Consider the following 14,776-nt stretch of genomic DNA (forward strand, 5'->3'; position numbering starts at 1 on the left):
CACTCTTTTCTTTGATTCTTCATTGCAAAACATGACTAGCTTATTGATGGGTGTTTAACACCATTTTGAGCACATTTTATTGTTGTGGCCATTTTTTTTTATTATGAAATTTCATTTTCTCTAAACTGATGTTTTGTGTAGATTCAATTGCTCAATATACATTTACATTTTTTTTATTATGCAGTGAAGAACTTGTATTGTTCAATATAACATGTACAACTTACAAATAGTTTTAACGGTGTCTTTCTTGCAAATGCCTTCTAGTTTAGTTAAGTTGACTTTGGCATGACAACCTGAAAAACAAATTAAACAGAAACTCAAAATATCCATCAGACTTTCAATTGAACATTTTAGAATCTGAATTATCATTGGATGAATTTGCATTGTTTAGAGGGATTTGAACCAATCACAACATTTTGGCATACAGTTTTAAAATTATTACCCAAAATGCATTATATTTTGAAATGGCAAATCCAAAACTATTTGTTGGTTTCCTGCAGGTATACTAATATAAAGAGATTTGGCCATAACTCAATTTGACAATTTTATAAACAACTTTTCCTTTTTGAAAAGTTTTAAGAAAATTCCCCAAAAAATTAACATAATTCAAATCAAAATTTCTTGGAAACAAGCAGATAACCAATTTTTTGATTTCATATTTTCCTATCTTTATCTAAGACATATGTCACAATGTGATTGTCATAGGCATGCCAACAAAATGGGAAACTGTTGTAACTCACTAAGCTACCCAGAAGGAAACAAAACAGGCATTGTTTTAAATGGTCATAACACATGTATCTTTATTAGCCTGGGGGGCCTCTTTAATACTTTATTTATAGGGGTGTCGCTGGGGTTCTGTTACCCCACTCTTTTCATATAATTTTTGTATACCTTTTCATATACATGTATTGCGAAGGTAAAATTGTAACCTTTTCCCATATTGTTTGGGTTTGGTGGGGTCTGTTGGAAAAGTGGAATATTGAAGACTAAAAATCTGTGTGTAATGTTTATATCATGGACTTTCCACTGTAAAAAAAAATATAGGACTTTTCATATACAAGTAATTGGAACTTTATCAACCTTATCATATATTTCTGACAGTTTTCCCAACCTATTCCCATATTTTCAAGCTTGGAAAAGTGACCTATTCTAGTGGCATGTCCTATCACCGTGTATATAGGAAGTGGCCCCTGAGGTATTAGCAAGCTTTCAGAAAAGATAATAGTTGTCTAATTTCAAGCATTTAACATTGTTTAAGAAGAGCAATTACCCAAGATAAAATAATAACCAAATACATGTTGGGTAATCAGAACCAAAGTAACCATGGTAACAAGAAATGCTTTATTAGATGGTTTAGTAATTTTAAATATAAAAGATTCTTCACTTAAAATTTCAAATGCAAAATGAGATATCGTTAATTGAAAACTGTAAGACAGCCATGTATGACTTACAACCATTATTTACAGAAAATATGGTAGCTTCTTTAATTAATCATATATAGTAGCTAATTCTTAAAACTTCACAGTGACTCTAGTATGTCCATGAAAATAAGGGCAAATAAACTGTTTTAAATATGAATGTTACAGTTAAAATAGCAAAGGTACTTCAACATATATAAGTTACGAAAAGCATTCAAGGTCAATGAACCATGACTGAAAGTACAGGACCAAACAATCTCCATAGAATGAACCATGACTGAAAGTACAGGACCAAACAATCTCCATAGAAATTAAATGACAAATATGTCTCACTAATATTGGCGACTGACAAGGCAAGACAAAAATGTATATCAATATACCACCAGTAAACCTGACCAGAAGCTATCAAACATTGTCAAAATACAAAACATAGAATGTGGAGCTAGTGCCATTACAAAATTATCAAGCAGTAGTTGCAGTGGCGGTTCCAGCCATTTTAAAAAGGGGGGGTTCCCAACACAGAGTAAAGTTCCAGCCATTTTAAAAAGGGGGGGTTCCCAACACAGAGTAAAGGGGATTCCAACTATATACTCCCATTCAAATGCATTGATCGGTCACAAAAAAGAGGGGGTTCCAACCCCCGGAACCCCCCCTGGATCCGCCACTGAGTTGATGTTATGGTCAGAGCTGTAAAAGTTTGCTCATGAGTCCATGTCTCTAATTCTAAATTTTTTTTTTTTTTTACTCTGCATTAATAAAATTTGAATTACAAACTTATTCCTCATTTTAGCATATTCCATGACAGTAACAGATATGGAATTGCTGTTTCAGAAAAATATTCCTGTTGATAATAAATTGATAATGATATTAATACTGTCATGCAAGTAACATGTGTTTTATGAATCAGGTAGTCACTTGACAGTGCAGGGAAACAGATATTTTATGACATGATAGAATTCCCTCTTATAGATAAGTTGTCTCATTGGCACTCATACCACATCTTCTTGTATCTATATATGTTAACATTGTTCGAGTGGAAGATGTGTAACAAAGGGGCTGCTGGCTCAGTCGATACGCCTTGTTACGGGGTCATAATTTTATGCGAAAAATCATTAGAAAAACGTTTACACCAATGACAGGAACTAGTTGTTGCAGTTATCAAAGATCAAACAGATTCACTTTTGATTATCATTTAATTCCAAGTCCAAGAAATAAACATAGGACAATGTCAATATCAAATGTACGACTCCTAACTGTAACTATCTCGACTCTCTGTTCTTACTCTTTATCCACACTATTTCTATTCTCTACTGTTTTACATTTATTTTCACACAATATTTATACTATTAATCAGACAATACTTCATTTGTAACAATACTCAAATTAATATGACATTTCATAACACCTAGCAATAAGTAACAGTTTTCACATAATTAAAGAAAAGATAATTATAAGTCCTCATATATTATAATCCAATTAACACATATTCTCTTATATGCTTAATTCTCTCACATTAATTCTCAATCTGTCACAAATCCTTAAATATCAAATGTCACTAATTAACTCACATTTTGTTTTGACATGTAAATTATTAAATTTGTAAAAACAGTATTTTTGTAAAAGTCCAATTTTTGACATGTTTGAATAAAATAATAAATTAAAATATAAGTCCAAATTAGCCTTATGACAGATGTATGTAAATTGGGAAATCTTTTAAGTCCTTTTTATTTCCTTTAGTTAAAGATAATTCTCATTTATAGTGATATCAATACATGCAAAATGAACTTGGAAGTTCAGATGTATTTTATAAATACAAATATACAATTATTAATTATAGGATGAACTATCTTCAGTTATTGATGGGATCTAAACATCAACCCAAAAACAGTCACTAATGCATTTTGATAAGATTTGAGAATTCTCTATTGCCAGGCAGTGGATAAAGTTCGATGAAGAAAAAACGCGAACAATGGATTGATGGACAGACCAATGACAATAATTGAATTCTAATTCCCTTCAGCCATGTCAGCATCTTTGATGACTTATAACCTTGACCAATAAGAACACATTGTGTACAGAGTTCGCAAAATCTTTTTTTCCCTGGTGGTCCTTGAAGAAAATCAACTGGTCCTCACTATTAACTCTATTGGACAATACTAAAATTGTGTCAGTCCTATGCAAAATTATGGTGGTAAAATCCTGAGGACTGACACTTTTCGCAAACTGTGTGTGTAAGCAGTTTTCATTTCAAAATATAATTTTCATAACACAATATACATTTGTCGTTTTGTGGCCTTCTATAGCTGACTTTAAAGTGTGGGTTTTGCTCATTGTTGAAGGCTGTACAGTAATCTATAGTTGTTAATTTCTGTGTCATTGGATCTCTTGTGAAGAATCGTCCTATTGGCAATTAAACCACATCTTCTTTTTCATATGCAAGGTTTGAGTGTTTCTAAACTCAATGTTATATTTTAATGGAATTGGATTTAAACATCAGACCTGTTTAAAGTTAATGACCCACCTTTCCCAAGACCCAAATTCTGTTCTTTTCGTGGTACATGTAACAGTGGCAGATCCAGAAATATTCAAAAGGGGCACTGACTGCCATATAGGGTGCTCAGGCTTTAGTAATTCTCTATATAATCAACCCATTTTTCCCAACAAAAGAGGGGTCCTGGTCCCCCAGCACCCCCTCTAAATCTGCCTCTGTGTAATGTGGACTTACCTTCATGGGTAGCCCCTGTATCAGTAGCATTTGTGCAGTTGATGTAAGCACATTCTGTATAGGTACAGCAGTTTGTTTTGTTTTGTGTTTCACAGTTAACAGCTGAAAATACAGAAAGAATATGATCATCAGTCAATCAAATAAAAAAGACGGTGGAATCTAACTTCTATACAAATGATTGACTTAACACTGTTAAGTTAACAGCCAAGTCAGCTATGAAAATCAAAAGTTAAGAAATAATACTTTCATGCTATGCTCTACGCTAATTTTAAAAGGGTATTTTTTACTTTATGCAAACCACATAAAAAGGGGGGTGTATGTGATTATGATTGAAAATGAATATGAAAATATCAGTTATTAAATTACATTAATAAAATGCAAATTTTTATATTTAATAAAATCATAAAAAAACATTCTTTCTCTTAATCATTTATTATTAATTATGTTGAAAATAGCCTTTTTGCGCTTAAATTCATAGATATCCAGAAGAGGTAAAACCGGTCATCGGTTGCTATGGCAACCAATGTGCTCAGCAACCAAAATTTTGTGATTTTTTGTTTTTTTCATCAAGACTAGTAAATGTGTGAAGTTTGAAGAAAATCCATGACCATGCGTGCCACACTCCCTATGTAAGAGTTTAAATAGTTACAGAGAACCAGTTTAACATGGGTATATATGCATTACCCGGGTGGTATATTTTTGTTAATATCTTTATACCAATTGTTAGCAAGATGTGAAATTTTGACAAATATAATGACTACCCATGCTAAAATGAACATAGAGGGCATGGCATGATAGATTTATTCTGATTCTAATGGGAAAATTTAGAACTTTAGTACTTCTAAACAGACCTATTATAGGTATTCAAAAGTCATCTTTTTTGATTTGATGATTCCAAAACGTTTTAGAAAATCAACTGTTTCATGATTGAGAAATGAAGAAATACATGTACATGATGTAAACTTATTTTCGAAAGATTTCATTTAATTTCCTACAAGCAACAGGAACACAAACATCTATTTTGATTCCCTGTGTTGTTCAATTTGTAGAATGCTTTATTTCATCACCATGAACTTTCAAAGCTTCAGTATCATGAGTAGTAATATTTCTGATCAGTTGAATATTTTGGTTTGATAAAACAAATAACAAGAGCAACACTTACAGTCAAGTGAAGGTAAATGTTAAATGATTAAAGTAATCAGATATTACAAGTCTGTTTGCCCTCACCCTACCTACCCAGAAAATAACTGCCTACTCAAAATCTTATTATTTTATTATTATTGTTTTATTTTTCTGACATGAAAACTATAAAACATCTTGTACTTCAATTTCTCTTTGCTGAAAAAAAAATGTCTGTCTACGCAATGTACCTACCTACCCCCTGTCCCAACCTTTGGGTAGGGTTTGGGCAAATAAAAATATTTCTAATTTTAAGATAAAGGTAAACATGTGTTCATAGTACTCTTAGAAACAACAAGATATAATAATAGATCCTATGAAATATGAAATTGATGGCTAGCCTTTCATAGATAAATATGCTAATCAAGGTGATAAATACAATGTTTAATAATTATACAATGTAATCTTAGACTTGTATACAAGTAAATTGTAGCCTTATTAAAAAAAAATCTATTAACTGCTGCAAGATCATGTATAAACTAGTCATTTCTGGTTTATTTTTTTACTACCGGTAATAGAAAAAATGTTTGAAAATTAGCATGACAGCATTTAAACTTCCTGATCATATGGATTTCAGTATCCTCCTTTCATAGTTTTTTCACACTTTAAAGAATGCAATGTGACCTCACAATTTGCATTTTTGTCTCATTGGCACTCAACTACATCTTCTTATATCTATATATAACCAATTCATATGATGTACAAAAACATATGATCTGACCATATATATGCAATTATTATTAATCATATGACATTCAGAAGACTGTAATGGACTGTGTGACAACAATACCACAAGCTCTGAATATGTGAAATAAAGGCAACCCTGCACTAAGGTAGCCAGGAGGTTCAAGGGGTTCCTAAAAATCCCGGCACCACCCCCCTCCCTCCACCCCAATTGAAAAAAAATAAGCATTGTTAAAGTGGATGTTCTGTTTTAATCGTAACTGTTAAAGTTGAGTATGATTTTAAATTCCTGCTACATGCCTGCTATGACCTTGAAATCTTTAAACAGAAGAGTATTCAAATAACACAGAAAACCAGATGCGTAGCTTTATACGACCGCAGAGGTTGAACCCTGAACGGTTGGGGCAAGTCTGGACACAACATTCAAGCTGGATTCAGCTCTAAATTTGGATTGTGATTAAATAGTTGACACAGCATAGGTTTCTGACACAGAATGAATGTGTTCTAATGAACTTAAAATTTTTGTTTTCTCTTAGAGCAATTCACTATGCTGTTGAATATTAATCCTCTCAAAAAAATGTTTGAAGAAATTTTCTTTTTTATTTATGAAATTTCAAATGAGAAAAATTAATCCCAATTTTTTTAATCACATCCCCCTTTCCCTTATTCCAAAACTAATCTCAATTAAAATTTCTAATGGAGTTTGCAACAATAACTACTCATTTAAATACATCATAAAATATTAAGATGTAAAAAAACTGCTTGTTATCACTGCATGGTAAAGATTATTTTAATTTATCAGTTGGTAGTAAAAAGTGAATATACATTGTATATTGTATATAACAAAGATTTAAGTTGATTCTGGACAAAGAAAGATAACTCCAATTAAAAAAAAATATTGCTATTGCACAATATTTTGCAATTAGATATTTCTTGCTTACTATTCTGGACAAAGAAAGATAACTCTAATTAAAAAAAAAATTGCTATTTCACAATATTGTGCAATTGGATATTTCTTGCCATTGCGCAATACTGTGCAATTGAAAAGACTTGCTATTGCACAATACTTAATATAATAATTTAAGATCCTGATTTGGACCAACTTGAAAACTGGGCCCATAATAAAAAATCTAAGTACATTTTTGGATTCAGCATATCAAAGAACCCCAAGATTTCAATTTTTGTTAAAATCAGACCAAGTTTAATTTTGGACCCTTTGGACTTTAGTGTAGACCAATTTGAAAACAGGACCAAAAATGAAGAATCTACATACACAGTTAGATTTGGTATATCAAAGAACCCTATTTATTCAATTTTTGATGAAATCAAACAAAGTTTAATTTTGGACCCCGATTTGGACCAACTTGAAAACTGGGCCAATAATCAAGAATCTAAGTACATTTTTAGATTCAGCATATCAAAGAACCTAACTGATTCATTTTTTGTCAAAATCAAACTTAAAGTTTAATTTTGGACCCTTTGGACCTTAATGTAGACCAATTTGAAAACGGGACCAAAAGTTAACAATCTACATACACAGTCATGACAGTTAGATTCAGCATATCAAAGAACTCCAATTATTCAATTTTGATGAAATCAAACAAAGTTTAATTTTGGACCCTTTGGGCCCCTTATTATGTTGGAACCAAAACTCCCAAAATCAATACCAACCTTCCTTTTATGGTCATAAACCTTGTGTTTAAATTTCATAGATTTCTATTTACTTATACTAACGTTATGGTGCGAAAACCAAGAAAAATGCTTATTTGGGTCCCTTTTTGGCCCCTAATTCCTAAACTGTTGGGACCTAAACTCCCAAAATCAATACCAACCTTCCTTTTGTAGCCATTAACATTGTGTTTAAATTTCATTGATTTCTATTTACTTAAACTAAAGTTATTGTGCGAAAACCAAGAATAATGCTTATTTGGGCCCTTTTTTGGCCCCTAATTCCTAAACTGTTGAAACCAAAACTCCCAAAATCAATCCCAACCGTTCTTTTGTGGTCATAAACCTTGTGTCAAAATTTCATAGATTTCTATTAACTTAAACTAAAGTTATAGTGCGAAAACCAAGAAAATGCTTATTTGGGCCCTTTTTGGCCCCTAATTCCTAAAATGTTGGGACCAAAACTCCCAAAATCAATACCAACCTTCCTTTTGTGGTCATAAACCTTGTGTTAAAATTTCATAGATTTCCATTCACTTTTACTAAAGTTAGAGAGCGAAAACTTAAAGTATTCGGACGACGACGACGCAGACGACGCCAACGTGATAGCAATATACGACGAAAATTTTTTCAAATTTTGCGGTCATATAAAAACTGAAGGACATCAGTAGAGGTCAACATAGTATTTTCAACCAAGGACAGTTAATAATGTACTGTGGATCCAATTTCATTTCATGGATTTAGTGGGTATAGGTTAACCATGATTTAAAATGTAAAATGAAGTATAAATTTTTTTTCTTTCAGCGTGTTATAGTCTTTTTTAGGAATTAAATATCCACGAAAATTTGAATTCAGAACATAAATGAATCTACAGTATATACTATATAGATACAAGCTCAATTTCACCCAAATTTTCAAAAAGACTTTAAGACTTTCACAGATCTACTATCAACTAACAATGCAATTTCCTTATCAAGTCAACAATGGTCAAGTATAACAAAATACTTAGAATAGATTCAAAAGTTTTTTTTATTATTTTCATATTTTTTAATGTCTATATCCTTTAATATTAACAACCTTCCTACGAAAACAATATGTACATGTCAGATATGCTATCTTTCAGACAGTTCGAAAAAATTAAGATTATCTTGATTCACAAAATTTTCAAAATGTATGATTCTATAAATGAATAAACTCAATCATTTTTCCCTAAAAAAATCTGTTCAGTAAAAGGATAATATCAATATAAAAGATATTATTTTAGATATACAAGCATCAATTCAATGACAATATTGTGATGAAACTATCAACAGGATACGGATTTCAAAAGATTATTGATAAAGTTCTGCTTGAGTTACTTTTTATGAAAATTGCACAAAATAATTTTATCTCTAGTGAGTAGTTCTACAATTGTACCTAAATCATCATAAAATCATCACTAATCCTTGCATAATAGTCATCTTAAGAGTTCAACTACTTTTTTTTAATAACATACATGTAGCTGAATGAAGAAAATTTTGATTTTATTAGTCATGTTAGATGATTATTATCTAGCTTCCTAATTCTACCTTGACAACTTGAAAATAATTTTAAGGAAAACACTAGATAGATAGTGTCTCATCAGTCAGTTTTTGGCTGGATATTGGTTGTTTTATTTTAAAAGTAACCTTTCAGTGGCAAATATGAACTCTTCTTAGTACTAGGCTAAAGTACTAAGCAGGATTACACATGAACCAGTTATTTGATTTACATGTATAAACAACTACCTTCATCAGTGATACAAAAACAATTAATGGTGACATCAGGTTAACAAACAATGAAGACTGACAATTTTTCTGAGGGGTTGAAACTTTGAAAAATTTATGATTTGAATTATTAACGTGAGGGGTGGTATAAGGCTTACAAATCAGGAGATTTTGACTTCCTCTAGAAAAAATAACATAATTTCGCCTTTACAGATAATTTACTAACCCATGTAGAGCAAGACTTTGGTTAGCTTGCTAGCTTTGTTTGTATATTGTACAATTGTAATTGAAATAAAGTTCAATAAAATTTAAATATATGGACCATAATTTGGTATTCGGCCTTTGGTTTCTTTTTGTATCCTTTTTTATAAGTTCTAAAATTTTAACTTTTATTTTGTGAATTGTGTTGGTGTTAGAATAGTATGAATGGAACAATTGAGTTTTTCGAGAAAAAATTAATACATTTTGATTCACCGTTTACGTGACAGGAAACCAAACAGGAAACCAATCTTTATTTTCTTTATTTTGCACAATATAATTCAAAAGGCATAAATAAACACCATTACTAGTGTTACTTGCTTCATGTTAATATTTAAAATCTATTTTCAATGTTATATTAAAGTTTTTTTTAAACGTGACAGGAAACCATAAGAAACCGAAAGCATTTTTTTAGTTTTATTTTATTGCAAAATCTGCTTTAAATAATCTGAACAGTATACTTTTTCTTAAAATCCATCTTAAATGTAACAGTATTATAAAACTCCTAAATATGTGCTTGTTTTGAAAACAATTAGTACAATTTATTCAGAATTTTCCATATTTTCTTCATTGATACAGGATACCATAATCGTTGTATCTTGATGTTTTGGCCAAAAAAATATATTTATATTTGGTTTTGAAATTCCAGTTATATAAAATTTATTCCAAATCATTGGCAATGTAAAATTCTTTAAATCCAGTAAAGAAAAAAACTTTTAACTTTGAATTAAAATCTTTAAAATAGGCACCATGTGATATTTGTGACCTGTACACCATCTACATGGTTTTCACATTTTAACCTACTTTAGTGGGCTAAAATTAATAAAGTACTTCCTTTCAAGTCATGCCTGGTAAAAGTTTACTTTTCCTTTGACAATTTTATTGCGTTTCTGAAAAGTGTTTGCAGAACATGAATAAAAAAAAATAATTAAAAATTGTGACAAAGTTACCAACTTTGTACATTCCAAGTGTAACGGTATATTAACATGCATTTTTCATTTAATTATCTTTATTCACCTAAAATATCCAGTAATATTTACTGCTGAAGCAAAATCAATCCAACGAACATCAGCACCATGATAAGAGACGTAATTTCGATTGAATTTTCCAAGGACATCGTTATTTGGAAACGTAGTGTGTTTAAACGTCGGTCAAATCTGAAATCGATTTTGTCAAGTCATTGAGCATTTATTTTCACACAAGGTCGTATGTAACATTATGCACATAGGAAAAATAATAGACCCCCGGCGCAATCTCTTTGAAAATTGTATTTTCCTTTTTTAAACAAGTCGAAACATGAGTCTACAGATTATGTTTGCTAACATCCCGTTGGAAACAAAAACAATGTTTAGAACTAGTATATCGTATGTCTGGCTGTAAGGGCGTGATCACATGTTAGTCACATGTTTCACGTATGACCGGAAATGATTAGAACTTAAGGACAAAACCAATTTTAATAAATAACTGGACTTCTGTGTCATGTGAAATGTAACGCATAACGATAACGTCATTTTCTTACTTAATTATTACGAAGATCAAAACAAGAACGTAAATCATCTCTGATTTACCTGTTTGAACATCTCGCGAGAGTTCATATTTGCATATTGTTTTTAAGAATTCTATTACAACAAAGCAGATTACATCATCTAAAATTTGCGTTACGCAATCGGACACAAAAGTCACGCCACTGTTCTTACATCTGCTACATAAATACTTATAGTTCTCGGCATTTTCTTCTCACTATTCTTATTGGTCGATGTTCTTTGTTATTTGAAAGCAAAAGTTACGAATTTGCCGGTGACGATTATCTATAAATTAGTCAGCGTTATGCTCTTCGGAAGCAAAAAGTAACGCGAGAAACGACACAAAAATACGGTTGTAGAATCTTTGAAATTCGTATATTTCAATTTTTTTTCTAGGGAAGAGTAGCATACACTTGTATGTTGATAAAAATAATGGCATCTTTAGATGTAGTTACAACTTTTCTTACAGTAATTCACATTTTATCACTTTTCTATAGTTATAGGAAACGGAGGCCAATAGCAAATTATGGTCCATATACAGGTTTAATTATGCCTATATATATATATTGTTTGAAGATCTCAATCTAAATTACAAAGCTTGATGTATCATTTATACAAAGCAAGCTAGACAACCAAAGTTTTACTCTACAAGCATTAGGAAATTAGCTGTAACGCACACAAATAGAATGAAGTAGTCAACATTGATTGCTGTTAAATCGAAGTAATAACATCACATGACTTAATCTTCTCAAGTTGAAGGTCTCACGTCACCAACTTTGTAATTAATTATCTGATGTCCTACAAGTGTAAGGCAGACATACTTATAAACTTAACACTATAAATGTTGTATAATGTACATATATAAAGAGTGCACTGTGAACTTTTATAATTACATTGGAAATGTTTTCAGATTTTACAACTTAATTTTCAAATCAAGTTTCTAAAGTTTTTAAAAACTAAAATTTATGTGTCTTTACTCAGAAGATAATTATTTAAACACATATAATCAAACGTTTTACAGTTTTGGTTGAAAAAAAATAATTTTGCCGCTAAGTCAGTTCTAGGATTTTTTACAATGAAACTTAGAATGTTTGAAAAAATGTCAATATTAAATTTATAGATTCATAATTATTACACGTACATGTATCTGGAAAGAACTTTTTTTATTTATTTTAAGATTGTCAAATGACTATTATATGATGACGAAAATTTTGTTTTACTAAATGACATGTGATGTAATTTATATTTTCTTTGCTGCTTATAAAGTTTAATAGAATATTAACCAAATCAAATATTATTATGAAACAATTTTTGCATATTTTAATGGGATTGAAATCAATAAAAAAAAAAAAAAAGCAATCATTGCTAATGCTGCAAAAAAAAAAATTCACAAAATTTAAATGCATATTTTTTTTAAATTGGATTAAAGGCTTAAATGTGATACATCATGTTCATCAATCAATCATAGATGAATAAAAATAGATTTAAATTCAATCACTGTGTTTCCTGTTTTATACAGCATCCTCAAGGCTGATAATGATGAAGATGATAATAAATAAATGCAGAGTCAGAATTTACAACAAATATTGATCAATACTTTGAACTTTATATCATGTATTCTCTTTAAACATGATACAAGGAAGAATTTGTAGTTTTCCTAGTATCGGTCATTAACATATATATATGAGCTGTTTTAATAGAAATCAACCTAATGAAAGTGTTTGTATACATGTACATGTAGAAGACTTTGATTGATTTTGAAACATACAAATTAATGCGAAATAAAAGATGAAATTTGGTCTGTTTTGTATGTTTCTTTATATCAACTCATTTTTCAACAGTTACATACTTTGCATAGAGATAGTTCACCCTGAACAGACTTATTGATATTCATTTGCATAAGGTCGATTAATTTCTATCCGACAGTTCATTTATTTATGCTAAAACTATATATTAACAGTCTTTTATTTGAACTTGGAAGTATTATTAATTATGGAATTTGCATAGTTTCTTGTGCTTGAAATTTTTAATAAATTCCATGTTTATTTTGTTTTAAGCAGTTCATAACACTTTCCATACAATGTATTTTGTAGATGGTGTTGTGCACGGCACAGTACATTTTATTGTAAATGTACTATCTTCTTTAATATGTAGTCATAGTAGTGTTGTGTGCAGCATAGACCATTGAAGTACAGAATAAACATGGAATTTATTAAAAATTTCAAGCACAAGAAATTATGCTAATTCCATAATTAAAAATAATTCCAAGTTCAAATAATAGCCTGTTATATATATATTCACTTATTTCAATATCATCATTACAAAACTAAATTTTCATAGGACATTCTAAAAATTAAGTTGACCAGGGTAAATGGAGTTATTTGAATTAGTCTATGAGGGATGCCACAGACACCTACAATTTATTCCAATAACCATGACAACTGTCATTCATTTATTTCTTCTGCTCATTTCATAAAATTGGTTTCATACCATTAGCTTCTATTAACAAATGATTATTGGGAATCTTAAGCTTCAAGCCATTATATCTGTATATTAAAAATGTATTAACAAAATTTAATGCATGCCCACACACACTTACTTGCATGACTCGGTTAAAGAGAAAGCATTGAATTGTTACTTGGACTACCGGTAAGTTGGACATAGATCTGAAAAGAGTTAATTTCTTCCACAGGCATTGACCATGTTGAAGGGAATAGATCAAGTTGGACATAGATCTGAAAAGAGTTCATTTCTTCCACAGGCTTTGACCATGTTGAAAGGAATGGATCAAAATCGAGAGGTATCTCCCATTTCTATATAAAAGATACTAAAGTTCAACTCCAGTCATATTGTCATATTATGAATATCAATGAATATAGTAAAAAACATAATACTGTAATCATACTATAATTAATCATACTTCACATAGATTTATATAAGTTAATTTTATTATGAGGCCACATTTAAAAGAATGTCTGTATCCCCTCCCCCAGGTCTACCCTTAGTTAACAGAACAGGCAGGAAAGTCCTTTGTTTTTATTTTGGTCCTTTTTTTTTCTTTTTTTTTTAACAGGATGTCAAAGCATGTTCACATGGATGGTTTGACATACTGATAAATTGATAGATAACTCCAGAGAGTTCTGGGAAGACATCCAATTATATCAGAACCAATGTCGGAACCAAAAGAATTATTTAAGATTTTAGGAAAATAATTTTTTGACCAGGAGGCTTATTTTTGACCTGGTTGGGGAGAGCCGAAACAAACATATATTTTGGCCTGAAAAAAAGAACAAAGTTCCCATGTCCCCACATTGCACATATTTTATCTATCAAAAAAATTCTTAAACTTTTTTTCTTCATATCTTGTAAGAATGAACACAATGAATGAAGGCTTCAGAGAATATGGTATGTGATTTCCATTATATTAATATTTCCATGGGGAATAACTCTTTAAAATATTTTATAAGCACTTATTTTCGTAAAAGGTCAAGGATACGAGGTATATACTCATATACATTTTGTACCATGTAAACAATAAAATTCATCAAATGAGTGAAATTCATCCATCGAATACCC

General features: G+C 30.4%; 1 protein-coding gene across 2 annotated transcripts in view; it reads right to left on the reverse strand.

Moving 5' to 3' along the window:
- LOC139491426 (sialomucin core protein 24-like) overlaps positions 1 to 14,776 on the reverse strand; it is a 66,897-nt gene that overhangs the window by 47,290 nt on the left and 4,831 nt on the right. For both annotated transcript variants that reach the window (XM_071279117.1, XM_071279118.1), the window contains exons 2-3: positions 4,144 to 4,245; positions 212 to 293 (exon numbers count right to left, since the gene is read on the reverse strand). The gene's annotated coding sequence lies outside the window, so the exon portion shown is untranslated. The remainder of the gene's footprint in view (positions 1 to 211; positions 294 to 4,143; positions 4,246 to 14,776) is intronic.

Source organism: Mytilus edulis, chromosome 10, assembly GCF_963676685.1.
Source record: "Mytilus edulis chromosome 10, xbMytEdul2.2, whole genome shotgun sequence".
Taxonomy (NCBI): Eukaryota; Metazoa; Mollusca; class Bivalvia; order Mytilida; family Mytilidae; genus Mytilus; species Mytilus edulis.